The sequence below is a fragment of the Oncorhynchus keta genome, chromosome 33, assembly GCF_023373465.1.
Source record: "Oncorhynchus keta strain PuntledgeMale-10-30-2019 chromosome 33, Oket_V2, whole genome shotgun sequence".
NCBI lineage: Eukaryota > Metazoa > Chordata > Actinopteri > Salmoniformes > Salmonidae > Oncorhynchus > Oncorhynchus keta.
This window is the reverse complement of record NC_068453.1, coordinates 375,702-402,163: the sequence shown is the minus strand read 5'-3', so window position 1 is coordinate 402,163 and position 26,462 is coordinate 375,702. Positions and strand designations below refer to the sequence as shown.

The 26,462-nt window shown below is 42.2% G+C and overlaps 1 non-coding gene and 1 pseudogene across 1 annotated transcript; both read left to right on the top strand.

Moving 5' to 3' along the window:
- The first annotated feature begins 330 nt into the window (after window positions 1-330).
- On the top strand, window positions 331-25,359 carry LOC118366008 (autophagy-related protein 16-1-like; annotated as a pseudogene).
- LOC118366437 (small Cajal body-specific RNA 6) lies at window positions 14,400-14,668 on the top strand. The gene has a single exon (XR_004821950.1). It is a non-coding gene; the product is annotated as a small Cajal body-specific RNA 6 (non-coding RNA).
- Window positions 25,360-26,462: the final 1,103 nt, after the last annotated feature.

The window sequence follows — 26,462 nt, the reverse complement described above, 5'->3', positions numbered from 1 at the left end:
CTCTAGCACACAGACGAGTGTGCTCTAAAATCGGAGTAGATAGCCAGAGTGAATTTATGTCCATTGTGAAAGCAAAACGACGATACCAATTAGCTATGAATGACGTGAATAATCAAGTCAATAAACGTTGCATAGTTAGATAGGTCGCCTGGTGGTTGGAGCATTGGACTAGTAACTGAAAGGTGGCAAGATCGAATCCCAATGTAAAACTGTTGTTCTGCCCCTTAACAAAGCAGTTAACCCACTGTTCCAAGATTTTTTTCTTAACTGACTTGCCTAGTTAAATATATATATATATATATAGTTGATATAATGGCAAGTTCAATGTATTAGTAGCCAACATACCGGTAGTACCTATGCTGTGATGATATGCAATGTGGTTCGTAAGGATAGCGTAGCCAATATAACGTGTAGTGTAAATAATTTGAAGATGCATTACTTTAATACTTGGCTCAACATTTTCTTAATATTTGTCATAGTTAAGGCAATTAATTTGTATCCGCTGTCGTCGGACTTCAGCTGCATACGCCATTTTCTTAAAAAATGTTGCGAAGCCACGTCCATTTCCTGAAGAATTGCATTATGGGCCCGAGAAGTACGGAAATAGTGTCCTCTGTTGTAAATTTAGCGAACGTAGTATGCCATCCGGGAACTTTTGACATACTAACCCTATCCATTCTTTGAAAAATAACCATACTACATACTCAAATTACGTTACAAATAGTACGGGTATTCGAACGCTTTCTGAAAAGAAGGAAAGCCAAAATGGTTGTAAAGTTAATTGAAAGCTGGATCGACTGGAGTTGGTTAGCGAGATAGGCAGTTAACCTTGGCATATTCTAAACTGAAAAACAACAATACAGCAAACACGGAACTGTTCATTTGTGTCTGAAGAATCGTTTAGATGGTGTAAGTTGTTTTCCCTAAATATTTTGGGCTTTTGTCTCGACTGACGAATATCGATTGCCTTGATTAGCTGCCATTTGCTTATTGGCTGTGGTTTTCATAAACTTTTTTCACAGCATCAACGAACGCCAAGTTAACACAATTAGGCAGTTGAAAACTACAGCATGTCAGGATCTGAGTGGATTTGTAAGTAGCTAGTTACCAATATTGTCCATTCCTCTTGTTGCTAGTTACCAGCCTCGCATGTGACAGCTAAAATGTTTTTGCCTTTAGACCAACCAAAGCCATTTGTGGTTGAGATACAGGCTTTGAATTCAACCTTCGACTGTGGTCATATAGCTAACTATAGCAAATATTATATTGGCAAGATGGGCGAGTGACCGCTTTAACAATGGATATAGATTTCCTCAAAGATGGGAAGTGAGATCAGGTGGGACCATTGTAGCCAATTGACCTCAACAAAAATTCCTCACTTCGTGGTCTTATTTTTGTGGGCCGATTTTGGGCGTAGTAAACCCTATCGCTCGCCCCTTCCTCTCTGTCTCTTATTCCCTGTTTGACTTTTTTCAGAATATTGATATTCCACCTAAAATGTGGTATTTTGGAATATTACAGAATAAAATTGAACATGGATGTATTCTAACAAGGATAAAGCAGCAATACTCTCCTTGCCCATTTATTGTTATTAGACTTGGCTTTACTTGATACATTATTGGAAGCTGTGGTGTGCTTACATTTACATTTAAGTCATTTAGCAGACGCTCTTATCCAGAGCGACTTACAAATTGGTGCATTCACCTTATGACATCCAGTGGAACAGCCACTTTACAATAGTGCATCTAAATCTTTTAAGGGGGGAAGGATTACTTTATCCTATCCTAGGTATTCCTTAAAGAGGTGGGGTTTCAGGTGTCTCCGGAAGGTGGTGATTGACTCCGCTGTCCTGGCGTCATGCTTAGATGCTTTTACCAGTCATTCGTCTTGAAATGGGTTCAGGAGGCTGGGCGTGATGGATGTATTGACTTCTTGGTGGGTGGGTGTGTGTGCAGGTGGTGATGGCAGAGCGTCGTGTGGAGTGCTCATGGAAGAGACAGCTGACAGCTGTGCAGCGGCAGGCCTTCGAGGAGATCATCCACCAATGTTAGTGCCCATACCATGTCTCCGTGTTCAAGATGCTGTTTATTGACTGTTTTTTGTTTCTGCTGCCTGTGCAGTTTCCCAGAAAGTGTTTGAAGGACATATTTGTGGTGTTATCAGATAACCATCTCCTGGAGAAGTCCAATCTAAAGGCTGTCCTTTCAGAGAGATACCAGTCGGATAAATATGACTTTCAGAACAGACATGATGGCATGTAGGCCAGAAATACCTTGCTTGTGAGAAATTCTAAACGGAATCCTTGGGACGACTGTCACCCTGTTGAAGTTGAAACTGTTAAGGTAAGATTTAAAGTAAGGTTAGGGATGTCCCAAGGATCCCGGATAGTACTAACTTGGCTAAGCATCTGTGTTTGGTTCCTCAGCCCGGGGGTGGACTCAGCGACACCTTACAGCAGGAGATGGCCCAGATGCGAATCAGGCACCAGGAGGTGCTGACAGAGCTTCATAAGAAACGGGGAGAGGTTAGCCTGTTTATTATACCTGCCTGTCCATAGTCCAGGCCAAACCTTCCTCTGGAGAACTACACTGTAGGCTTTCACTCTGACCCTGAACTAGCACAGCTGATTCATCTAATTTACTTTCTGGGGAGCAGCTAATTAGTAGAATTGTGTGTGCTAGATTAGGGCTGGGGCGAAATCTGGAGGGTAGCTCTCTGGGAGGAGGATTGGGGCACCTCTTGGCCTGTGTCTGAAAATGTTCCTCGCTGTCAAATCCTTACTTCATCATTTCCTCTCAAAATGGACTGGGCCCGGTTTCCCGATGGCAATGGAACTTAGGCTTCAGGTGTTTTAGCGATGCGTCTTTAAGACAAGGGGCGAAGATGTAACACACGTTTCCTAAAAACACCACGCAGAGAATTTTTGCGAAGTGCGTCTTTGAGGTGTGTCCATACTGGTAGGAACGAAAGGCAATGCTGCTCTCGGATCAGCTTTCTGTAGCTCAGTTGGTAGAGCATGGCGCTTGTAACGCCAGGGTAGTGGGTTCGATTCCCGGGACCACCCATACGTAGAATGTATGCACACATGACTGTAAGTCGCTTTGGATAAAAGCGTCTGCTAAATGGCTTATTATTATTATTATTATTATTAAATATTTTATTAATCCACAATAGTGACAACGGATCAGCTCCTAGAAAGATATCGCCTATGACTGCATATTGAGGCGGCTTACTATAATGCTTACCCTATAATGCAGTAGTTCAAGATTAGGCACATTGCACATGTTATATATTGAGACAAATTACAGACCGTAGCAAAATATAACTCAGTTCATCGAACATGAAATGTATTTTAATAATTGAAATGGGCCTATAGCCTACAATATGTTAAAGCAGTCATCTCGGTTTTAATTTGAACCATGCCTAGGAGGACATGAACAAGGACAATGTAATGATTTGACCCCCAGAAACTTTTTCAGACACAACCCTTTTCCAGGTGGTTTCCTCATGCACACTAGTGCGGGGGGGGGTATTCAAATGCTAGGCTGGAGGTTCGAAGTACTGATAGTTTTCTGTACTCTAACTGATAAGTAATCAGTCCCTGACTAGAGGGGACAAGTTAAAACTGGCAGTGGAACTGGCTTCAAGGTTCAGATTTGCAATTTGCCTGCACCAGTGATTGAACCCCCCGTCCAAAATCATGAGAAATGTGACCTGCCCTCACATGTCTGGCTGTGTACCACTGACCGATTTATCACAATTGATAAAATTTGAACAAGGCTATGAAGTCTTTCATTCAATGGAGAAACCACAACTTTAGTGAGGGAGGTGCAAACTCAGTCATTTGGGCACAACAACCAGACATCATCGCTGTAAAGCACATGTCAAACTCATTCTACGGAGGGTCGAGTGTCTTCAGGTTTTCGCTCCTCCCCCGTACTTGATTGATTTAATGTCACTAATCAGTAAGGAACTTCCTTAACCTGTTTGTCTAGGTCATAATGGAAAGGTAAAAACCAGAAGACACTAGGCCCTCCATGGAAAGAGTTTGACACCCTGCTATAAAGGTCCCTTGGTTATCTCTCAAGTATTAACATGTATTCATTAGTGGAAACCTTAGCGTAACTTGGTTCAGTTAGCCTCCTAGTGATCCTAGGTCTAACATTATCCCGGTATTTTGCAAATCTTCCATCCAAGAACTATCCTGCCAAAACCATAAGTGTCATTCTAAAGCATATAAAACCATTGGATGTAATCGTGTGCTATTCTAAGGTGTTAATACAAAAATCTAAAATGTTATTGTTTGTTAGCCTAAAAATATAATTGTAATTTCAAAGCAAAGTCATTGATTATTTTTGTCGTTGGGGTTTGAAACAGCCTGAATCAGAGGCAAAAATAGAACGGATTAAATGAACAAACCAGTTTATACACTGAACAAAAATAGAATTGCAACATGCAACAATTAAGTTTTTACTGAGTTACAGTCCGTATAAGGAAATCATACCTTTAAAAAAAAGTTGGCGTGGCTCAGAACCAGTCAGTATCTGGTGTGACCTCCATTTGCTTCATACAGAGCCACACATCTCCTTCGCATAGAGTGTATTAGGCTGTGGAATGTTGTCCCACTCCTTTTCAATGGCTGTGCAACTACCAATTGGATATCACAAAATTGGTGCAGAAATGGGGTATAAAAAAAAAGATACCGTGCATACCAATATAACAATCTATTTTGAAGTTTCAAAGGAAGATAACAAAATGGCCATATGCAAAGTTTGTGCTGCTATTATTTCCCGGGGGGAGAAGGTGAACTCTTTCAATACTACAAACATAATTGCTCATTTGAAAGTCCATCATCCCCAGACGTTCAGCGACTTAGAACAAAAGCAGAAAAAAAAATAGGTGCACTTCCATTTGAGACTCAACTCGAAGGCGAAATCCATAAACGCTAAGAAAATGGAATTCATTGCCCTTGACAATCAACCGCTCTCTGTGGTGGATGATGTCGACTTCTGCCGACTGGTAGATCACCTCGAGCCCCGGTACACACTACCAAGAAGGTGCTATTTGTCAGATGTTGCCCAACTAGAGTTGCACAGTATTGTTGAAAGGCCCAAAGCAAGTAGTTCATGGATGTTCGTCACTGCTATTAGCTTCACGACTGACCTTTGGATCAGCGATGTCAGCACCATGCGCATGCAGAGTCTGACAGCACAGTGGGTCAACGAGGATTTCGTACTGAGGGAAGCCGTATTGCATGCTCCATAATGTGCTGGTTCTCATACCGCTGCTGCAATTTCAAATGGCATGATAACATGTTGGAAAGAAACACTCCTAGCTCCATTCGAACAACTGACTCGAGAAATAACCTCAACTGCATCTGCAGCAGACATGATACCCTCTGTCATGGCATTGAAACACCTGCTCAACAAAACCCCACAGTCAGTCTGCAGTTAACTTGCAAAAGTACTCTACAAGAGGCCGTGAACAAGCGATTCGGTGGCATTCTCTCTGAGCTTCTTAATTGTGTCGCCTCAATGCTAGGTACAAGAAACGCTACTTCGATGCAGACAAACAGGGTTTACGTGAAATGTTAGACACAGCTGGACGAGATGGAAACGGACAGTGACAGTGCACACCGAGGAAGAGGACCCACGGACTGACAGCTGAAACCTCACTGTTTGACATGTATGATGAAATCCTGGTTGAGAATGAAACAAATGAACAACGAAACAGCACAGCAGGTAAGTGAGAGGTTTTCCTTGTAATAGGAACATATGTAAATGCCAACAAAATTACTTTTTGGTCTGTTTCAACTATTTAACTGTACTAGAATGCTTAAAAGGCTGCTAAAATTTTTAAAATGGTTTATTTGTATCGGGTTTTTTGGCAAGGAAAATATCAGTATCAGCCAAATGTCATATCGGTGCAAACCCAGTTTCATCAGCTGTCTGGGTGGCTGGTCTCAGACAATCCTGCAGGTGATGTTGGCTGTGGAGGTTGTGGGCTGGCGTGGTTACACGTGGTCTGCAGTTGTGACGCAGGTTGTACAAACTGCCAATTTCTCTACAACAACTGCTTCTGTTAGTGGAATGAACATTAAAGTATCTGGCAACATTTCTTTTGGACGTTCCTGCAGTCAGCATGGCATGCTCCCGCAACTTGCGTCATCTATGGCATTGTTGTGACAACTGCACATTTGGTGGCCTTTTGTCCCCAGCACAAGGTTCACCTGCATAATGATCATGCTGATTAATCAGCTTCTTGATATGCCATACCTGTCAGGTGGATGGGTTATCTTGGCAGAGGATAAATGCTCACTCACAGGAATGTGAACAGATTTGTTGGTCTTGTTTTTCAGCTCGTGAAACATGGGACCAGCACATGACACGTTGCTTTATATTTTTATTAAGTGTAAAACATGTATGCTACAATTGGGCCTTAATGTAGGCAGAGGCTATTCATATTGTTATAATTAAATGAATTAATAAATCAACACCTGACATACAGTAGGCCAAGAATAAATTGGGCTTTTCACAAAATAAAATATTGGTGAAAACACACAGGCTAGTTACATTGTTTCCAAATATAGCCACAGCGTAAAATGAATGAAACGTGAACCTTCTGGCTTCATAAACTTGTGTTGACGCTAAAGAAGATGGGGAGCGTGACGAAACAGTAGGCTGAGAGGAGCTGCACAGCACATTAGAGAAATTGATGAAGATTGGACCAACTTTCGCAAGTCATGTCAATTACGACCAAGCTACAGGCCAGACGATATGCTACGTGATGGAAAAGATTGGGAAAGAGCTCAAAGATGAAATTGGACTGCAGCATATGTTGGAACGGTCTGGCAGATATGGTAGATTGTGTGTAGCACAATGCTGTTTGCATGGTAGAATCCGTCACTCGCAGCCATTTCTGCTAGAATTTCCTTCATTGCTTGCGTCGACTTGAGGCAAGACTGTATCGTTCCGCCTGTTCGACATTTTATTCTGTTATTGCAGATTTGTATTCTGCCTCTGTGGCATTAGTTTTAGTGAAGCTCTGCACAGGAGATATTTTTGCAATGAATTAAAGTAGGTAGGCCTACTCTACTGGTAGCGCAGAAGTTGGAGGCAATTCTGTAGGCCTACTAACTGCATTTCAATGTCGCATGTACAGTTTCAGAAAAAATCATATGCATAAATAATATAGTAAATACTAAGCTATTACAACAGCGCACACACTCAGACACGCACTGTGCATTGATGATTGATCATGCAGATCTGGCTGTGAGATGCACAGTATTGTTGAAACGCACATCCATGAGCTACTTGCTTTGGGTGTCACTGCTAATAGCTTTAAAAAAAATCTGTTTCTGTTATTTATCCCGGTAAAGGGGAGTCGGTTTGTTTGAGAAATCTCTGTAAATATTGGTAGCCCGGTTCCCGCTATTAAACCCTGGTGAATACACCCCTGATAGTTGGAAACAACAGGGATAGGCAGTGGTTCCTGGGAAAGTTAGTATACAAAAATGTTGCAAAAAAAACAGAACATGGCCTGCCTGGCAACGGAATGTCACCCTGCATGACAAATTCTATGACGAACTGTGACTCTCAAAGACCTAAAATGATCAATCCCAGATTGGTCTCTCAGTCAGGCCAAACCAAGCTGTGCTTTGAAAGTAGGCTAATAGATAAATTAGGCTGTCCAACTGAGTCAGACATTCAGTTGTAAGCAGGGGTGTCTTGTGTGTTATGCCACAGCTTATACATTTTTTATTTCACTTATTTAACCAGGTAGGCCAGTTGAGAACAAGTTCTCTGTGACCTGGCCAAGATGAAGCAAAGCAGTGCAACACAAACAACAGAGTTACACATGGGCTAAACAAACGTACAGTCAATAACACAATAGAAAACCCTGTATACATTGTGTGCCAAATGAAGCAAGGGGGTAAGGCAATAAATAGGCCAATGGTGGCGAAGTAATTACAATTTAGCAATTTACACTGGAGAAATGTATGTGTAGATGAGGATGTGCAAGTAGAAATACTGGTGTGCAAAAGAGCAGAAAAACAAGTGAGGTAGGTAGTTGGGTGGATGGGCTATTTACAGATGGGCTGTGTACAGCTGCAGCGATCGATAAGCTGCTCTGACAGCTGATGCTTAAAGTTAGAGAGCGAAATAGAAGTCTCCAGCTTTAGTGATTTTTGCAATTCATTCCAGTTATTGGCAGCAAAGTACTGGAAGGAAAGGCGACCAAAGCAGGTGTTTGCTTTGGAGATGACCAGTGAAATATACCCGCTGGAGCGTGTGCTATGGTGACCAGTGAGCTGAGATAAGGTGGGGCTTTACATAGCGAAGACTTATAGATGACCTGGAGCTAGTGGTTTGGCGACGAATATGTAGCGAGGACCAGCCAATGAGAGTTTACAGGTCGCAGTGGTGGGTAGTATATGGTGCTTTGGTGACAAAACGGATGGCACTGTGATAGACTACATCCAATTTGCTGAGTAGAGTGTTGGAGGCTATTTTGTAAATTACATTGCAGAAGTCAAGGATCGGTCGGATAGTCAGTTTTACGAGGGTATGTTTGGCAGCATGAGTGAAGGATGCTTTGTTGCGAAATAGGAAGCCGATTCTAGATTTAATTTTGGGTTGGAGATGCTTAATGTGAGTCTAGAAGGAGAATTTACAGTCTAACCAGACACCTAGGTATTTATAGCTTTATAGTCCAAATATTTTATAGTCCACAAGTCCGAACTGCCCAGAGTAGTATTTGAAGAGCATGCGTTTCGTTTTACTAGCATTTAAAAGCAGTTGGAGGCCACGGAAGGAGTGTTGTATGGTGTTAACAGTGTCCAAAGAAGGGCCAGAAGTATACAGAATGGTGTCGTCTGCGTAGAGGTGGATCAGAGAATCACCCGCAGCAAGAGCGACATCGTGATGTATACAGAGAAGAGTCGGCCCGAGAATTGAACCCTGTGGCACCCCCATAGACTGCCAGAGGTCCAGACAACAGGCCCACCGATTTGACACACTGAGCTCTATCAGAGATGTAGTTGGTGAACCAGGCGAGGCAGTCATTTGAGAAACCAAGGCTGTTGAGTCTGCCGATAAGAGTGTGGTGATTGACAGTCGAAAGCCTTGGCCAGGGTGATGAATACGGCTGCACAGTAATGTATATTTTTGATGGCGGTTATATCGTTTAGGACCTAGAGCGTGCCTGAGGTACACCCGTGACCAGCTCGGAAACCAGATTGCAGAGTGGAGAAGGTACGGTGGGATTCGAGATGGTCAGTGATCTGTTTGTTCACTAGGCTTTTGAAGACTTTAGAAAGGCAGGGCAGACTGGATATAGGTCTGTAGCAGTTTGGGTCTAGAGTGTCTCCCCCTTTGACAAGGTGAATGACCGCGGCTGCTTTCCAATCTTAAGGAATCTCAGACGATATGAAAGAGGTTGAACAGACAAGTAATAGGTTGCCACTATGGCGGTGGATAATTTTAGGAAGAGCCCAGCTGATTGGTTGAGATCCAGATTTTGCAGCTCTTTCAGAACATCCGCTGTCTGGATTTGGGTGAAGGAGAAGCAGGGGGGCGTGGGCCAGTTGCTGCAAGGGGTGCGAAGCTGTTGGCCGGGGTTGGGGTAGCCAGGTGTAAAACATGGCCAGCCGTAGAGATACTTATTTGAAATTCTCGATTAATCAGTGGTGAGTGTTTCTTTGTCTCAGTGCAGTGGGCAGCTGGGAGGAGGTGCTCTTATTCTCCATGGACGTGTTCCGAAACCTTTTGGAATTAGTGCTGCAGGATGCAAATTTCTGTTTGAAAAAGCTAGCCTTTCCTAACTGACTGTATAACTGTAAGACATCTAAAATGTGTCATTATATCCTTCTCGTGTGGCTAGATATCATTATCAAGCTTCTTGGTACTGCAGAGACATTCAATCCCCTCCTGGATCAAGATCCCTTTTGCTCAAGTTGTTTTGTGTGTCAGATAGAAATGGCTCCCCTTGTGTGCGCTTCCGGTAATACTGTGTACCCCGGTATGGTCTGAAAATCTGGATATCGCCCAACCCTAGTAGGCGTAGGCTACTTAACATTTTAAGGTTTTTGGGAAACCTTTCCATTTAACATTATCGCTATATTGTTCCTGTTCCATGTTTGAAAGCTGGATGTTTCTTTCGTTTCTTATGTTGTTTCAAAGTAGCCTAGCCAAAATCCCACCCTAGAAATGTGGAGGCAATTATTTTATAAAGTTATCCTCATATGCGCTCTCCTGTTCTATTGGATTTTCAAATCAACTTTTTAAAATGTTGTAGCATTCAAAGGCATTTTCCTAGTTATATTAGCATCCCATGATAGTGGTTGCATCTTTAGATCTCTGCTTTATCTAAATGTTGAATCTCTGTCCATGAAACCGCCCACAAGTGTTTTCTCGCAAATTGCAATATTCGTATGTAGGCCTACCGCTATGTAGGCTGTACGCCAACATCCGTTCAAGATGACGGCAGGGCAGTTATGCTGAGCGTTTTGTCCATTTTTTTGTTTCAAGTGTAACAAGTTTTTATTACTTAGCAAAACCGTTATTGGCTGTGGGAGTTGTCATTTTAACAGGCAAAATCCTACAGGATCAAAGTGTTAAAATCGTTAGTAAACCAAGTAGTGGCATCTGCTGTTTTCTACCAGATTTGTGCCGGTGTGTTGCCCTCCCTGATAGCCGAGCGAGGATACATCTGCACTGTGACTGTCTAGACACGTAGAGCCGAATAGCCTTGGATACTCCTCGACAGTCAGGCTTTTCATGTGTTCCGCCAATCTACCGGAGTCCTGACTCCTCTCCTGCCTTCCTGTGCTGTGTGATGGAGGTCGGAATCTGAGCTGACATAACGGGATTTGCCGGTCTACATGGCCCGCATCTACCTCACTCTGCAGTAGCCAACTGCAAGACGACTGGACGCATTTTACCAGATCCACACACTGGCTGAAATCCCTGTCAGCACATTACTGCAGCGACTGTTGAACGTGCTGGCGTTCTAAGGCAGCAATGCTCGGGCACACCACACATGGCCTCTGACTACTAGACCTGTAGGTTACAGCTGAACATTTTTTGAATTGTTTGATTCAATGGTTTAAATGAGTGTTTCTCTACACATGGTTTTAATTTCTGCCAAAATGGGTTATGGCTCATTGCGTAGTCTATCAAAACAATCTTATCTCCATATCCCAGTGATACTGCCAAACCCTACTTTGACTCATGGTAGCTTTTATCTTTCAAATTTAGCATTGAAACTGCAGTTATTGAACACTGTAAACTTGATTTAAATGATCATTGTGCAGTTGCTTGTTTTAGACATTAAAATGCTGAGGTGCTCCCTCGGGTCATAGTCAATTGAAACTTTACACAGTTCTGTTAGCAGGCATTCCTGCGTGAACTTTATGCATGCAACTGGGATAGGATTGCGCTTATTCCAGACATTGCGGTAGCTCTATTTTCATTTCACGTTTTCTACTCTATCTGTGATTAACACGCCCCTCTCAAAAAGTACCAGGTAAAAGGTAGAGACAATCCCTAGTTTACAGGAGAATTATCTGATTTGATCCATAAACAAAACGCACAATGGGCCAAAGCCAGAAAGGGTAATTCCAAGGCCGACTGGCAGTTATTCAGGGTACTGAGAAATGAATGCATCTTTTTAAAACAAAAATGCAAATCTAGCTTCTATTACGAATCAACCAAGGCAAACTTTTGTGTGTACAGTTGTGGCCAAAAGTTGAATTACACACATTCATTTCCACAAGCGATAATATTGAAATGGAAGGAGTATCAGACCACTGCAAATCTACCAAGACCTGGCCGTCCCTCTAAACTTTCAGCTCATACAAGGAGAAGACTGATCAGAGATGCAGCCAAGAGGCCCATGATCACTCTGGATGAACTGCAGAGATCTACAGCTGAGGTGGGAGACTCTGTCCATAGGACAACAATCAGTCGTACATTGCACAAATCTGGCCTTTATGGAAGAGTGGCAAGAAGAAAGCCATTTCTTAAAGATATCCATAAAAAGTGTTGTTTAAAGTTTGCCACAAGCCACCTGGGAGACACACCAAACATGTGGAAGAAGGTGCTCTGGTCAGATGAAACCAAAATTGAACTTTTTGGCAACAATGCAAAACGTTATGTTTGGCGTAAAAGCAACACCATCCCCACTGTCAAACATGGTGGTGGCTGCATCATGGTTTGGGCCTGCTTTTCTTCAACAGGGACAGGGAAGATGGTTAAAATTGATGGGAAGATGGATGGAGCCAAATTCAGGACCATTCTGGAAGAACCTGATGGAGTCTGCAAAAGACCTGAGACTGGGACGGAGATTTGTCTTCCAACAAGACAATGATCCAAAACATAAAGCAAAATCTACAATGGAATGGTTCAAAAATAAACATATCCAGGTGTTAGAATGGCCAAGTCAAAGTCCAGACATGAATCCAATCGAGTATCTGTGGAAAGAACTGAAAACTACTGTTCACAAATGCTCTCCACCCAACCTCGCTGAGCTCGAGCTGTTTTGCAAGGAGGAATGGGAAAAAATAAGTAAGTCTCTCGATGTGCAAAACTGATAGAGACATACCCCAAGCGACTTACAGCTGTAATCGCAGCAAAAGGTGGCGCTACAAAGTATTAACTTAAGGGGGCTGAATAATTTTTGCACGCCCAATTTTTCAGTTTTTGATTTGTTAAAAAAGTTTGAAATATCCAATATGTCGTTCCACTTCATGATTGTGTCCCACTTGTTGTTGATTCTTCACAAAAAATACAGTTTTATATTTTTGTTTGAAGCCTGAAATGTGGCAAAAGGTTGCAAAGTTCAAGGGGGCTGAATACTTTCGCAAGGCCCCCTTGAACTTTGCAACCTTGCCACATTTCAGGCTTTTTCTATGAATGCTATCGTCCAAGAAGGGGAGTGTGGCTAGGATGTACAAGGCAAGTCTCTCTCTCTCCAGAATGCGATCTCCAGCCATTTTGTGAGCATTCATTGTTTCATAACTTCATTGTGAGTTGTTTGCCCATTGATTGTTCGTGTCTATCAACTCCCCATTACATTAATCACCAGTATTAGCCTACATTTGCTGTTAATTCCCATAATTTGTCATTTCTGTTAATCCATTCAATAATATTATTAGACGTTTCACCATTGTCAGAGTGGACACTTTTGCAGAGCTCACAACCTATGCTATACTTGTGAGAAACAAGCTTTGGTTTAGTCTTTTGTTTGTTGTGGTCCTGTCAATGGTGAGTAAGGATATGCACCTGATTACGCATATAAAAGTAGGCCAAGGCTACCCGACCTGCACGCAAAAGTAGGCTTACAAATGTGCCCAATTTGGATATGTCTGACAGTATTTTTGATCATCTTAACTCAACACCACTGAGCTGCAGACTTTCTCAAAGTAAATTTTTCTTCACTTCAAACTGCAAGTAATCAGTCTGTTTTTAGAATCTATTGATAGACAATAGTTCCTCATTGTATTTGAAAAATATTTCGAGCTCTCTCCCTTTCGATAAACATTTGACATGAAAGGGAAGAATGTAATGCAAATGTCAAATTACGATTTACTTCATATCAATTGCACAAATAGCCTACAGCTGTGTCTGTTCTGAGTTCACTGGTGCAGTAAACTGAGGGCCCAGAATAAAAAAAAAAAATTAAAATGAGTTTCAGGCCTGACACAGTTGGTAGTTGCTACAATGTTTCAAGTACGTTGCAGACAGGTCATGCGTAGCCAATGTGATTTCTAGGATAGTTCTTTTTAGCAGGATATTTTGTACCTGCAGGCTGCAATGTTATGTGTTGGTTTTATGTAGGCTATTACATAGTTGGCAGTGGCAATTTAATTAACATTTAGGTTTGTATCATTTTAATTTAGATTAACCAAATTACATTTTTTTTTATATAAAGACTATTATAAATTTGATTTTAGCCTATTCCTGGCAACTTCAGGAGCGTAACGACGGAAGTATCTGCGAAGGCCAGCGGGAGGAGGGTCGGGAACATTTTTTTATTTTTCTGGTTAGGCTATTTTAATCTCTTGCTCGTTATTGAGTCATTTTGTGTTGTAATTATTTAATCAAACAGTGTGCTTAAAGCATCAGACAAGCTGTGTATATATAGTTGATTTTATTAAAACACATGGGGAAAATACACTTTTTAAAAATTCAACCATTCGATTGGTGGAAAGAAAAGACGTATTGATCGAACCAAGATTGTTTTTAGTTGGGAACGGCCCTAGACTGTTCTTAGGATGGTTTCAGCAATTACAGCTTTCTTATGATCCATGCTATGTGGTCAGGAAATACTTATCTCCCTATGTATATAAGAACATTTTTGGAGCCTAAAATGTCCTTCTAGGCTGTTTGTCATATGTTGGTCAATGATGTTATGTAAAAGGTCTGAAGCCCAGTTCCCACTCCCTGCTATCCATCGGCTCCCAACAGCCCCTGCTCTACCCCCAGCATGCTCTAGTTGTGCATCGTTGGACACAGGGGCTGCTGACATAGAGGATAACCTCACATCCTGTGTCTCTAAGAGACCATGGCGTCACTGTGTTGATGGACATCCAACAGAACCAATCACTAAGGGGTATCAAGCTGTGGTACGGGGCTGGTCCGCTGATCTCAACTTTCAAACTGAGACCATACCTGTTTTCACAAACGCAAAAGGCAATGCTCTTTCCATTCACCTTAATGTGGCTGGGCCAATAAGAGATGCTGTTTTTTTGTCGCACAACCCACCCAGCACACACTGACAGGCCACAGCGGGAAGGTGCTAGCGGCTCGTTTTCTCCTGGACAACACTCCGGGAGCTACAACAGGACTTTAAAATTGTGGGACCTGCGCAGCAAAGTCTGTAAGTTGGATTTTTCCCCATTGGTGTTAGCATTTCTTTGACATTCCTCTTTCTGTTTCCTCTTTTAAATGATTTTTTTTTCAGCCACACAATGGCTTTTTTAAAGAGATTAATGTGGATTGTTCTTTAAGAGATTAATGTATGTTCTACTCGTTGGGGATTCGTTTTTCTTGTGGATGGAGCCTTTGGTCAGTTCTAAACGCCCACTCTGTTTCTTCCTCTCAGGCATGAAGACTGTTTGCTGATCCAGTTGTAATGACATGGTCTGCACAGAGCAGTGTGTCATGAGCAGCCAGTTCGATAAGAAAGTGCGGTTCTGGGACATCAGGTGAGTGTGGAGGGTGAAACTTTATTCGGATAGTCCCCAATAGATGGTTTATAGACGTCCACCTAACTATCTACTAACCTTAAAGGGGCAATCTACAGTTAAAACAAAGTCTTTTCCCTGCCCATTTCAGTGAAAAGCTGCGGGATAGGGCTGGAGAAATGTAACCACTCTCAAAATATATAAACCAGAGCTATGGATACAAGGACTGACCATCCATGATATCAAAATTAGTTTTGAGGCTATATACTGTTTTACAACTACTTTAACAAACATTGGAGTAAAATATGCTTGTATTTTGTGTTTTGATTGGGTAAGACAGTTGAACTAACCTCATGAGGCATTTATAAGTTATTTTCTTCAAGTCAAGGGGTACATATCATTAATTTACCAAAACGGTAAACCCTACCATATCCCTAGTAAAGCTTAATGTATGCTTTCCATTTGTTTTTCAAGCTCTGACATGAAATTAGCAGCAGCAGTACAAAAACTAAGCAAGCAAACGCATTCCTTGCTCCTAGAAGAGGAATTAAAGGGGAATTGCAATCAATCTAAATTTGTTTGTATTTTCTCCAGACTTAAATGGTCTTCTGATGTGATTTAGACTTGGAACATCCCATTTCGTTGTTTCTCTAAAAATAATTGCAATTCTGAATGAATAACACAATGATCCAAAACCAGGAAAAAAATCAAACTGAGAACAGAATTCGGGAAAATATACTGAATTTGGGGAATTTTTATTTTATTGGCTCCCCTTACACTAGCAATTTTTATCATAGCCTTTTTAGCCTTTTTTTTTTTTTCAAACCCCCGAGCTGACAAGGTACAAATCTGTCGTTCTGACCCTGAACAGGCAATTAACCCACTGTTCCTAGGCCGTCATTGAGAATAAGAATTTGTTCTTAACTGGCTTGCCTAGTTAAATAAAGGTAAAATGCAATCTGGTTTCCGAGCTGGTCATGGGTGCACCTCAGCCACGCTCAAGGTCCTAAACAATGTCATAACCGCCATCGATGAGAGACATTACTGTGCAGCCGTATTCATCGACCTGGCCAAGGCTTTCGACTGTCAATCACCACATTCTTATCGTCAGACTCAACAGCCTTGGTTTCTCAAATGACTGCCCCGCCTGGTTCACCAACTACTTCTCTGATAGAGCTCAGTGTGTCAAATCGGAGGGCCATTTGTCCGCATCTCTGGCAGTCTATGGGGGTGCCACAGGGTTCAATTCTCGGGCTCACTCTCTTCTCTGTATACATCAATGATGTCGCTCTTGCTGCTGGTGATTCTCTGATCCACCTCTACGCAGACACCCTTCTGTATACGTCTGGCCCTTCTGGACACTGTGCTAACTAACCTCCAGACGGGCTTCAATGCCATACTTCCGTGGCCTCCAACTGCTTTTAAATGCAAGTAAAACTAAACGCTTGCTCTTCAACCGATCGCTGCCTACTGTGGACGGTTCTGACCTAGGATATGTGGACAACTATAAATGCCTGGATGGCTGGTTGACTGTAAACTCTCCTTCCAGACTCACATTAAGCATCTCCAATCCAAAATGAAATCTAGAATCGGCTTCCTATTTCGCAACAAAGCAGCCATCACTCATGCTGCCAAACATCATACCCTCGTAAAACTCACTGTTCTACCGATTCTAGACTTCAGTGATGTCATTTACAAAATAGCCCCGAGGACAAACCATTCAGATGTTGTTTTTTTTAAGTCACTGTCTTTTATGTTTTCATGGGGAATCCAGAATTCTAATCGACTTTCCTGCAGTTCCTACCGCTTTCCACTGGATGTCACCAGTTTGTAGAAATTGGTTGAGGTTTTTCCTTTGTGTAATGAAGAAGTACCATAGCTCAGAACGAACGTCACTTCATGTGTACCTTTTTGATAGAGGCGCGTAACCAGAAGAGTAGCGTCAGTTTATTTTGCTCCTGTATTGAACACAGATCATCCCGTCTTCAATTTGATCGATTTATATACGTTTAAAAATACCTAAAGTTGTATTACAAAAGTAGTTTGAAATGTTTTGGCAAAGTTTAAAGGTAACTTTTGAGATATTTTGTAGTGGCGTTGTAAGTTGGAAGCTGTGTTTTCCTGGATAAAACGATCCAAATAAATGGACATTTTGGATATAAATCGACGGAATTAATCGAACAAAAGGACCATTTGTGATGTTTATGGGACATATAAGAGTGCCAACAAAAGAAGCTCGTCAAGGGTAAGGCATGATTTATATTTTATTTCTGCGTTTTGTGTCACGCCTGCAGAGTTGAAATATGCTACTCTCATTGTTTACTGTTGTGCTATCATCAGATAATAGCATCTTATGCTTTCGCCGAAAAGCCTTTTTGAAATCTGACATGTTGGCTGGATTCACAACGAGTGTAGCTTTAATTTGCTAACTTGCATGTGTAATGTGTGTTTGAATTTGGCGCTCTGCATTTTCTCTGGCTATTGGCCATGTGGGCCTAGCCCAGAGAGGTTAACCATTAACTGTTTGAAATTACAACCCAAAAAAGTCCCTCCTATTTGAATAGTAATTCCATAATGTTCAACATCACAAACCTATGACTTATACAGTCATGGCCAAAAGTTTTGAGAATCACATATGAATTAAATATTCATTTTCAGTCTGCTGCCTCAGATTGTATGATGGCAATTTGCATATACTCCAGAATGTTAACATTACTTATAGAAATTTGGTAACTGATTTGTCACCCTGCATTAAAGTCCCCCGCTACTAAGAGTGCTGCATCTGCATGAGCAGTTTCCTGTTTGCTTATTTCCTTATACAGCTGACGAGTGCCGTCTTAATGCCAGCATCTGTCTCTGGTGGTAAATAAACAGCCACAAAAAATATAGATTTATCATCAGAGTTTATCATGAGACTCTACTTCAGGCGAGCAAAATCTAATCTGGAGACTTCCTTAGATTTCGCGCTCCAGCTGTTGAATACAAATGTACACAGCCCCCCCACGTCTTCTTGCCGGAGTGTGCTGTTCTGTCTAGCTGGTGCAGCGTATATCCCGTCAGCTGAATGTTATCCATGTTGTCATTCAGCCATGATTTTTGTGAAACATAAGATATTACAGTTTTTGATGGTAGGATATTCGTGATCGTATCTCGTCCAATGATTGTACATTGGACAATAATACTGTAGGTAAGGGCAGCTTTCCCACTCGCCATCGGAGGATCCTTACAAGGCACCCCGCCCTGTGTCCTATATAAATGCTTCTTTTGGCCTTGTTGGGTGTCTGAAGTACACCCTGTGCGTCCTGCTTGTTGAAGAATTAACCTTTGTCTAATCCGAGGTGAGTGATTGCTGTCCTGATATCCAGAAGATACGGTGGCAAACATTATGTACAAAATAAATTACAAATAACTCTGAAAAAAAAAACACAATTAGCACAATTAGTTAGGGGGCCCGTAAAAGGGCTGCCATTTTTTCCGGTGCCATCTTATGGGGATATATGCCTTCTATTAACAATTTTACAAGGAAGTGATACCCACTTCCCCCGGAGAGTAGTTATGGTTTTTGTGCCTATTAATTGGTCATGATACCTTGTTTTCGAACCAATACTGAAGCATCTGCAGATTTACGACTGGAGATTACGGGTGACCAAATGTCTTATACCATTGACAACACACATTACCAAAACTATTCAGTTGTCTTCCTATTTCCACATAGGGTTTCACCTCCCAAAAGGGCATAAACCAACCTCTCTCCTTATTGCTACTACAAATACACACAACATTTGAATATCTTGTTTTTTTTTTAACCATGAATGTGGCTTTTGTTCAGAATTTATAGACAACCTTATCACCATCCACATTACCTCCGGTTGGCCTTCTCCATGGGATACTTCTTTACAACCTACTGTACTAGTACACAAGCCTAACAATTTATCCATACAGGGCAACACCCCCACTAGGGACCTATCCTGAACGAAACCTACCAGACACTGTAGTGTTACTCACAGATCTCGCAAAGAACGAGCTAGACTCTGGACCTATCCTTATGGAACCTACCCTACACCATATTTTTATATTTTTAATGTATCTCGCTGACAAACACCTCCACTCGGGACCTATCCTTTTTATTTATTTTTTTACATTTTATTTGACCTTTATTTAACCAGGCAAGTCAGTTAAGAACACATTCTTATTTTCAATGACGGCCTGGGAACAGTGGGTTAACTGCCTGTTCAGGGGCAGAACGACAGATTTGTACCTTGTCAGCTCGGGGGTTTTAACTCGCAACCTTCCGGTTACTCGTCCAAAGCTCTAACCACTAGGCTACGCTGCCGGCCCGTTAAAGGAACCTACCCTACACCATATATTTACGACCTGTCGTTACACAATGGGCCTACTGAATAAACTTTCGAGGTCCGTATCCTATAATTGTTCAGCCTACGATTCTCATCTGCCCAATATGTCAGAATGAGTGGTAACAGGTGTAGGAACTGAGCCTACCTTGGTGCTGGCTCCTGTTTCACTGATTCGGACTCAAGTTTGACTGTATAATTGTGGTGAACCCTGCTTGCAGAGCCAACTGTTTGGTTCTAAATAGTTTTTACGGACAACTAGTCAAAGCTTAAACCAAGTATATTCACCCAAAGGGTCAAACGGCATCAAAGACCTGTTTCCCCTAGCACAAGTATTTATACCCTGCTTTAGGCAGCGTATCCTCCTTTTCTCTAAACACTAAACAATTTTTGTTGCTAGGCAGGAAGTTAATTTACGTGGGTAATAAACTATTCCTTCATCTGACCTGACCTCGACCCACATTCCACCCTTATCAGTGACCGCAACATGTACATTTCTCCTTCATATAACCATTAACTTCTGGTGTTGCAAGTATTTCAAATTACAACTCGATACTTGCGACATGTTTACATTTTAAAAGTAGATCTCATGTTAGAAAAGGGGGGGTAGGCATCATGCTGCTATAGGGGAATATCCAAATAATGAGAATGTTTGGAGGCGGAGAACCCAGCTGGGGAAATCATACATACCCAGTGCATTTGTGTCATGGGCAATGGTTGTATGGGGTCTTTGCCTAGGGGGTCATTTTATTATCATGACACTGACTTTTTGTCCTGGGGTGTGTTCATTAGGAACCCAGAGGAAGGAAAATCTGCCTAAACGGGGAGGTACCTACCTGAATTTGTACAATACAGTGTGCTCTAATAAATATCCCCTCTTGCAACACTTAACGTTTTTTAGCTTGCGCCGTCTGTTCATTTGGGTTGTTCTGACTTTTTTTTTAAAGAGCGGAGAGTATAGTCTGCGAGCTGGAGCTTCTGGGCCGAGTCACGTCTCTTGACCTGAACCACGACCGCACCGAACTGCTCACCTTCTCTCGGGGCGACCTGGTTAAGATCATCGACTTGCGCAGCAACACGGTCCGTCAGACCTTCAGGTACAGGGACATGTCACTTTAGTACTGTAGACTCGAGCTCATTTACCTGACCACCACACACCACTTTATGTCAAACCAGCACTGTGTTTTATTTCTTGTAAATTTGTAGTCCTGGATAGCCTCATCCATATTGTCGATTAAGATAATCTGAGGTGATTGCATGGGTGGTCAGAGATTCTCTTTATTCTTATTGGTGAATAGATGCTGTATGTGGGCAATGGAATAGTCATAATAATGCAAACCCTGCCTGTCTGACACTCAACGTATTTCAAAGGAAACCTAATATTATTGGAACCCAGGTCTGATATAGATTAGTGGTGTTGGAGGTTTGTCAACAGTGTTTTCCAATCTTTCCTCCCAGTGCTCAGGGCTTCAATTGTGGCACTGACTGGACCAGAGTCACCTTCAGGTGAGTGGACACCACCTTTTTATACCAATGGGTGTCCTAAATGTCACTCTATTCCCTATATGTTGCACTACTTTTGACCAAAGCCCAATCATTGGTTTATAGTTTTACTAACATTGGTCATGGTCAAATTCCCTACCATCTTCCATGAAAGTGTGCACATGCTCACCTATCCAACCACAGTCCCATGAGTCTCCACTCGAGCACCTTGTTTTGATCCTCCTGTTTCCTTGTGTTCTCAGTCCCGATGGCAGTTATGTGGCGGGGGGCTCTGCAGACTGAGTGCTGTATGTGTGGAACGTCCTGACGGGCAAGTTGGACCGCACCCTGGGCCAGAACCACTGGTAAGTTTGAACTTCTGGAGTAGGATCGTCTCCCTTCGACAATTCTTTCTAGTCCATTTTGCATTTAAGTTTCAGGTTCAGAATTTGAGGGATAAGCCATAGACTTGGATAGACAGATCTCGTGCCACAAAGCCTGTTTTTAACAGGCAGGGCCATTGAGGACTTTTACCATTTTTAAGTAGTGAGCTGGGTGGGACTTTCTTTGCAGAGTTTCCCTTAAATTTTAGCAGGGGTGGCAAGGGTCAGGGAAGGTTGGGGGGAGGAGGGTCTCAAGAGTGCCCCACCGGGAATGGACTGAAGGTCCAACAAGTCTACTATGGGGTTGTCTGATGCTGTTCATTACTCTTGTTGACTGAGGGAAAGTACTTGTTGATAGTTCTAGCATCTTCAAAGTGTGGCAGGTGGAAGCGTGTTAGGGCACAGCTTGTCCCATCAATTAATCATAGAAAGTGTGGATTAGCTGATAACTACGAAACAAACATTCTGGATAATCTATATAGAATCTTGAACTATTTATTGATCAGCATTTTGATATGCTCGAAAAAGAATCGGATACACTTGACGTGAACAAAATACATTTCCTCGAGCTCTGCGATCGAAACTGAAGGGAAGCAACTGTCTAAAATTCTAAATTTAATATAGGGGAGGGATGTTTTTATAATATCTCCAGAAGATAGAGCATTGCTTACAAGCACGAGTGAGCCATTAAAATAAAAAAATGGATCTATTGCCTGGGCTACTGGGGGAGGTTGAGGCCTTAAACAGGTATGGATTATAGTAGGGATGCACGATATATCGGTGAACATATTGGCCGATGTCTAGTTTAACGGCCCAATGTTTAAAACCGTCAAATGTCAAAGCTGACGTGCGTACCTATATAATGTATGTACATGCCGTAATGATGTCACGTTAAGTTTTGCACTATACGTGCAACACAGCATTCCTAAACTAGCCCACAACAAGTTGATATATGCATTGATATATGCACTGCATCGCAGTAATTAGTGTCCCTACAAACCCAGGTTCGATCCCAGGCTGTGTCACAACCGGGCCAATGAGGCGACGCACAATTGGCCCAGTGTCGCCCAGGTTAGGGGAGGGATTGGCCGGCTAGGATTTCCTTGCTCTAGCGACTAGTTGTGGTGGGCCAGGCACCTGCAAGCTGACTTCTCTCGCCAGCTGGACGGTGTTTCCTCCGACACATTGGTGCGGCTGGCTTCCGGGTTAAGCAAGCAGTGTGTCAAGAAGCAGTGCGGCTTGGCAGGGTCGTGTTCCAAAGGACACATGGGACTCGGGAGAGGCGAAGGTCGAGGGCCATTGCTGCAAATTCCCTACGGACAAGACTAACTACCAATTGGATATCACAAAATAAAAAAAATCCTCTATGGTGCTGTCATAGAAGCCATTATGGCACAGATGAAAGGAAGGGATCTTTCTCCATCTCTGAGATACCTTCTACCTGATACTCCTGTTCTGCCGTCCTGCTCAGTTCTGTTTTCTCTTCTCTCTCAGCTCGGCCATCAACTCTGTGTCCTGGTCACCGTCGGGAGCCTACGTGATTAGTGTGGAGAAAGGCAGCAAGGCCGTGCTCTGGTCCGACATGTGATTGGCTCTGCTCTAGCCCTCTGCCATTGGTTGACTGGCTGGTTGTCTGTCTGGACTGTTCAATGGAAGCACAGACTGGACAAGGGGTTCCCTAGCCCCACCCTCTTATGTCCAATCCCCCCATTGGCATTGGACCATTCTGTGCTCAAATGCGTGGGGGGTGGCTTGCCTATAGGGGGAGGTCATCTGTTGGGCAGCAGAGAATTAGTTGGTGTCCAGTTGGAAGTGTCAGTGGAAGAGCCATGAAGGCAGTTCTCTAAGTATAACACTATCATATATCCATTTGAAATTATACCCAACCAAGGCGAGTGAGTCACAGTTGAACTTATAAAACAGTTGTTGCCAAATTGCCACTATAACCAGAGCTGGATTGTCTGTTTTTACAGCTGCAATTGGACACATCGTTAGTTTTACATTACCTTGGGGTGGGCATAGGCTTTTAGTGTTGGAGTCTGTCTGCTCCTCCTGGGCCCAGTTTTTCAAAAGCTATCTGATTGGATTCCAGCCATAGAATAGAATTAAATGCACAGAAATAGAATGGGCATATCATTGTCTTGAATGGGGATGCCCGTTTGATTCACAATATTTCTATACATTTAACCCTATCCAATTGCTGAGCATTGAGGTTGTCAGGGGTCATTTAATACTGTAGTTCAGTGGTCTTCAAACCTTGTCCTGGCTACCCACAGGGCCTGTTAGGTGGTCGTTATAGCTCTGCACCAACACATCACATAAAGTATTAAGTAGTTGAACTGGGCTGGAGAAAAGGTGTGGGTCCATGAGACTTTTACATCACCAGGTCATTGTGGAAACCTAAAGTATAATATCCCTGATAACAAATCATGATAACATTGGATTGATAGATGCACGGGCACACATGTAGCATGTGACAATAACAGGATCATATCAAGGATAGCATCACAAATTAATACATAAATACCACTTGAAGTTTGATGATGAGTTGATCATTTGAATCAGCTGTGGAAGGCAAAATAAAAAATGTGCACGAGGACTGAGAACCACTGCTCTTCATATGTAGACAGGCTTTCATAGCTCTCTTTATCTGAGGACAGAAAACCTCACAAGAAACAGACTTCATTATAGTCAAATTACACCTCACTGAATATTATGTTACCGTTATCCCCATCCTCACTTCTAGGGACAGGAACTACACAAAGGTACCTACCCTATCCAGAATAGCCTACTCGCTCACTGATAGTTAAGGCTTCTATCCTATCACCCTCCTCCATGGCTGTTAGCTAGCTACCTATCTACAAATGATTACAGTGATAAATACATCAAGATAGCTAGCTAATATGAAGTTAGGTAGATGGTGATATTTAATTCACTTAGCTAGCAATCTATACAGTATGTGAAGTTAGCTAGCCAACTAGCTAGCTCATTTAGCAGCTCATTTGAGTTAGCCTGCACTGTAGCTAGTTAGCTAATAATACATGTTTTATACATATTCAATGTATTTACTTACTTGAATAGGTCCTCCCAGCTATCTGTACAGGATATTACTATTGAACTATGTACCCATTAATAACTAGACCTTCATACAAACTTGCTATGCTGAATTCTTAACGCACAATCGAACATACTGCCAGAATGCCCACGAGCGAGTCACAATGGGTGGCCTAAGCGGCACGCGGCAATTTGGAGAGCCTCAAACCGCAAGGCTCTCCAGAGGGTGGTGCTGATTTGCCCCCATCACCGGGGGCAAACTACCTGTCCTCCATGACACCTACAGCACCCGATGTCACAGGAAGGCCAAAAAGATAATCAAGGACATCAACCACCCGAGCCACTGCCTGTTCACTCAGGAGTTGTTATTTTTCAGTTTCATCCTAATAACAGATTGTATTGGCAAAATACAATAAGGGAGACATTTTTTTGGTGCCATTTAGGGAACATTTTATTCTCAGCATCACTCCAGTGAGGAGAGGCTCAGCAACAGTTCGTTTCAATTCTTTTGACATGGCTTCACAATAGTGTTCCAGCTCAGCCAACGTTCTTTGGCCTTTTTTTTGTTGCCATGTGTGAATTTTGTCCAGCCCTTGGAAATCAAGTTTAAAACAATGAGTTTGACGTTATATCTGGTTGCTCTTCTTAGTACAGCTACAGTTGGTTTGTCACTCATTCAACTGACAAGCTCTATTATTATACAATTCATAAACAAGTATTACAATGATATATTCCAGTGCTTAATTTGAACCGGATCCTGCCAAACAGCATCAGGCACCTCTCAGTTTTGGACTGTTTCGTTCTGGAATCTATTTGGCTGGATCCGATACCTCTAATGGCATGAAAGATAATTGTCACTTTTTGCAATGTAAACATTCTAATAAACGCAAAGTTCATTCGAGTTGCCTCTTACTTAATCCTCCTTGTATCTCTCACAGAACTAGAATGAGATTCACTTTCTTTGATATCTCTCCCTCTGCTCAGATAGACATAAGCCTGCAACTCATCTCTCCAGCACTGCACTTAATAATTTATTTCCTTATAGAAACATAACCGCACGAAGTGTTCTGTAGGAACTGCAGCACGCCTGATAAATTGAGACAGATTTGCAAAATTTATAGAGTTACTGCTGTCTGTTCAGAAAGAAATGAAATAATTCAGAATAGCCTACTACACCATGCGAAAGCCTACAATTTTGCCACAGAGGAAAAACAGCTTATTTTAAAAATTGCCTAGCTGTGGAGTGTAGCACAATAACGAGTCGTTGTCTACTGCCGGGAATGAGGCCAATCTGTCAGTGAACAAACATCATGCAGACAAAATTGGCCTTTCGCAATATTTCAAATACCCTACAAATTCGGGAAAACACAGGTTGGAAAGCAAATGGCTCCTGCTGAAAAGAGAAGAGTCTAATCTGTTAGCTGTAATCTACCAAAATATTTGATACAAAACGAGAGGGAGCAAGATAGAAAGGCTTTTGGTACGAGCATATAGGCCATCACCAGCTAGTGAGCTGGCATCATTGATTGAGTCAGTGAAAGTGGAAAGCATTTTTAGGACTCATTTCCACCTCGGATTGTAGCATTACAATAGGTGTCTCCACACATGTAGGCCTAGGCTATTGATAGATTCAAGGTTGTTTTCATTGATCTCAGATTTTCAGTTTGTCACTGTCGAAGTAGCCTGTCATTTCGATAATTTGTGCGGTATTATGGTGCTTTCAAGACAACTGGGAACTCTGGGGGGGGGGGGAACAAGGTCGAATCATGACGTCAGTGATCTTCAGGTCAGAAAGTAGGAACTCTAGAAAGAGGCCAGGGTGCCAAAGTCTCAAGTCATGTAAAATTACATAGAATGAAATGCTTTTATAAAAAGGCCAAAAATGTCCCTGACCCAGGCCACAAAATGTTTTTTTCCCTAGAATGCAACTTTACTCTACTGCTCTTTAACACTACGCAAATGTGATGATATGCAATGCTTTATTATAAAGGAAAAAAACATTTC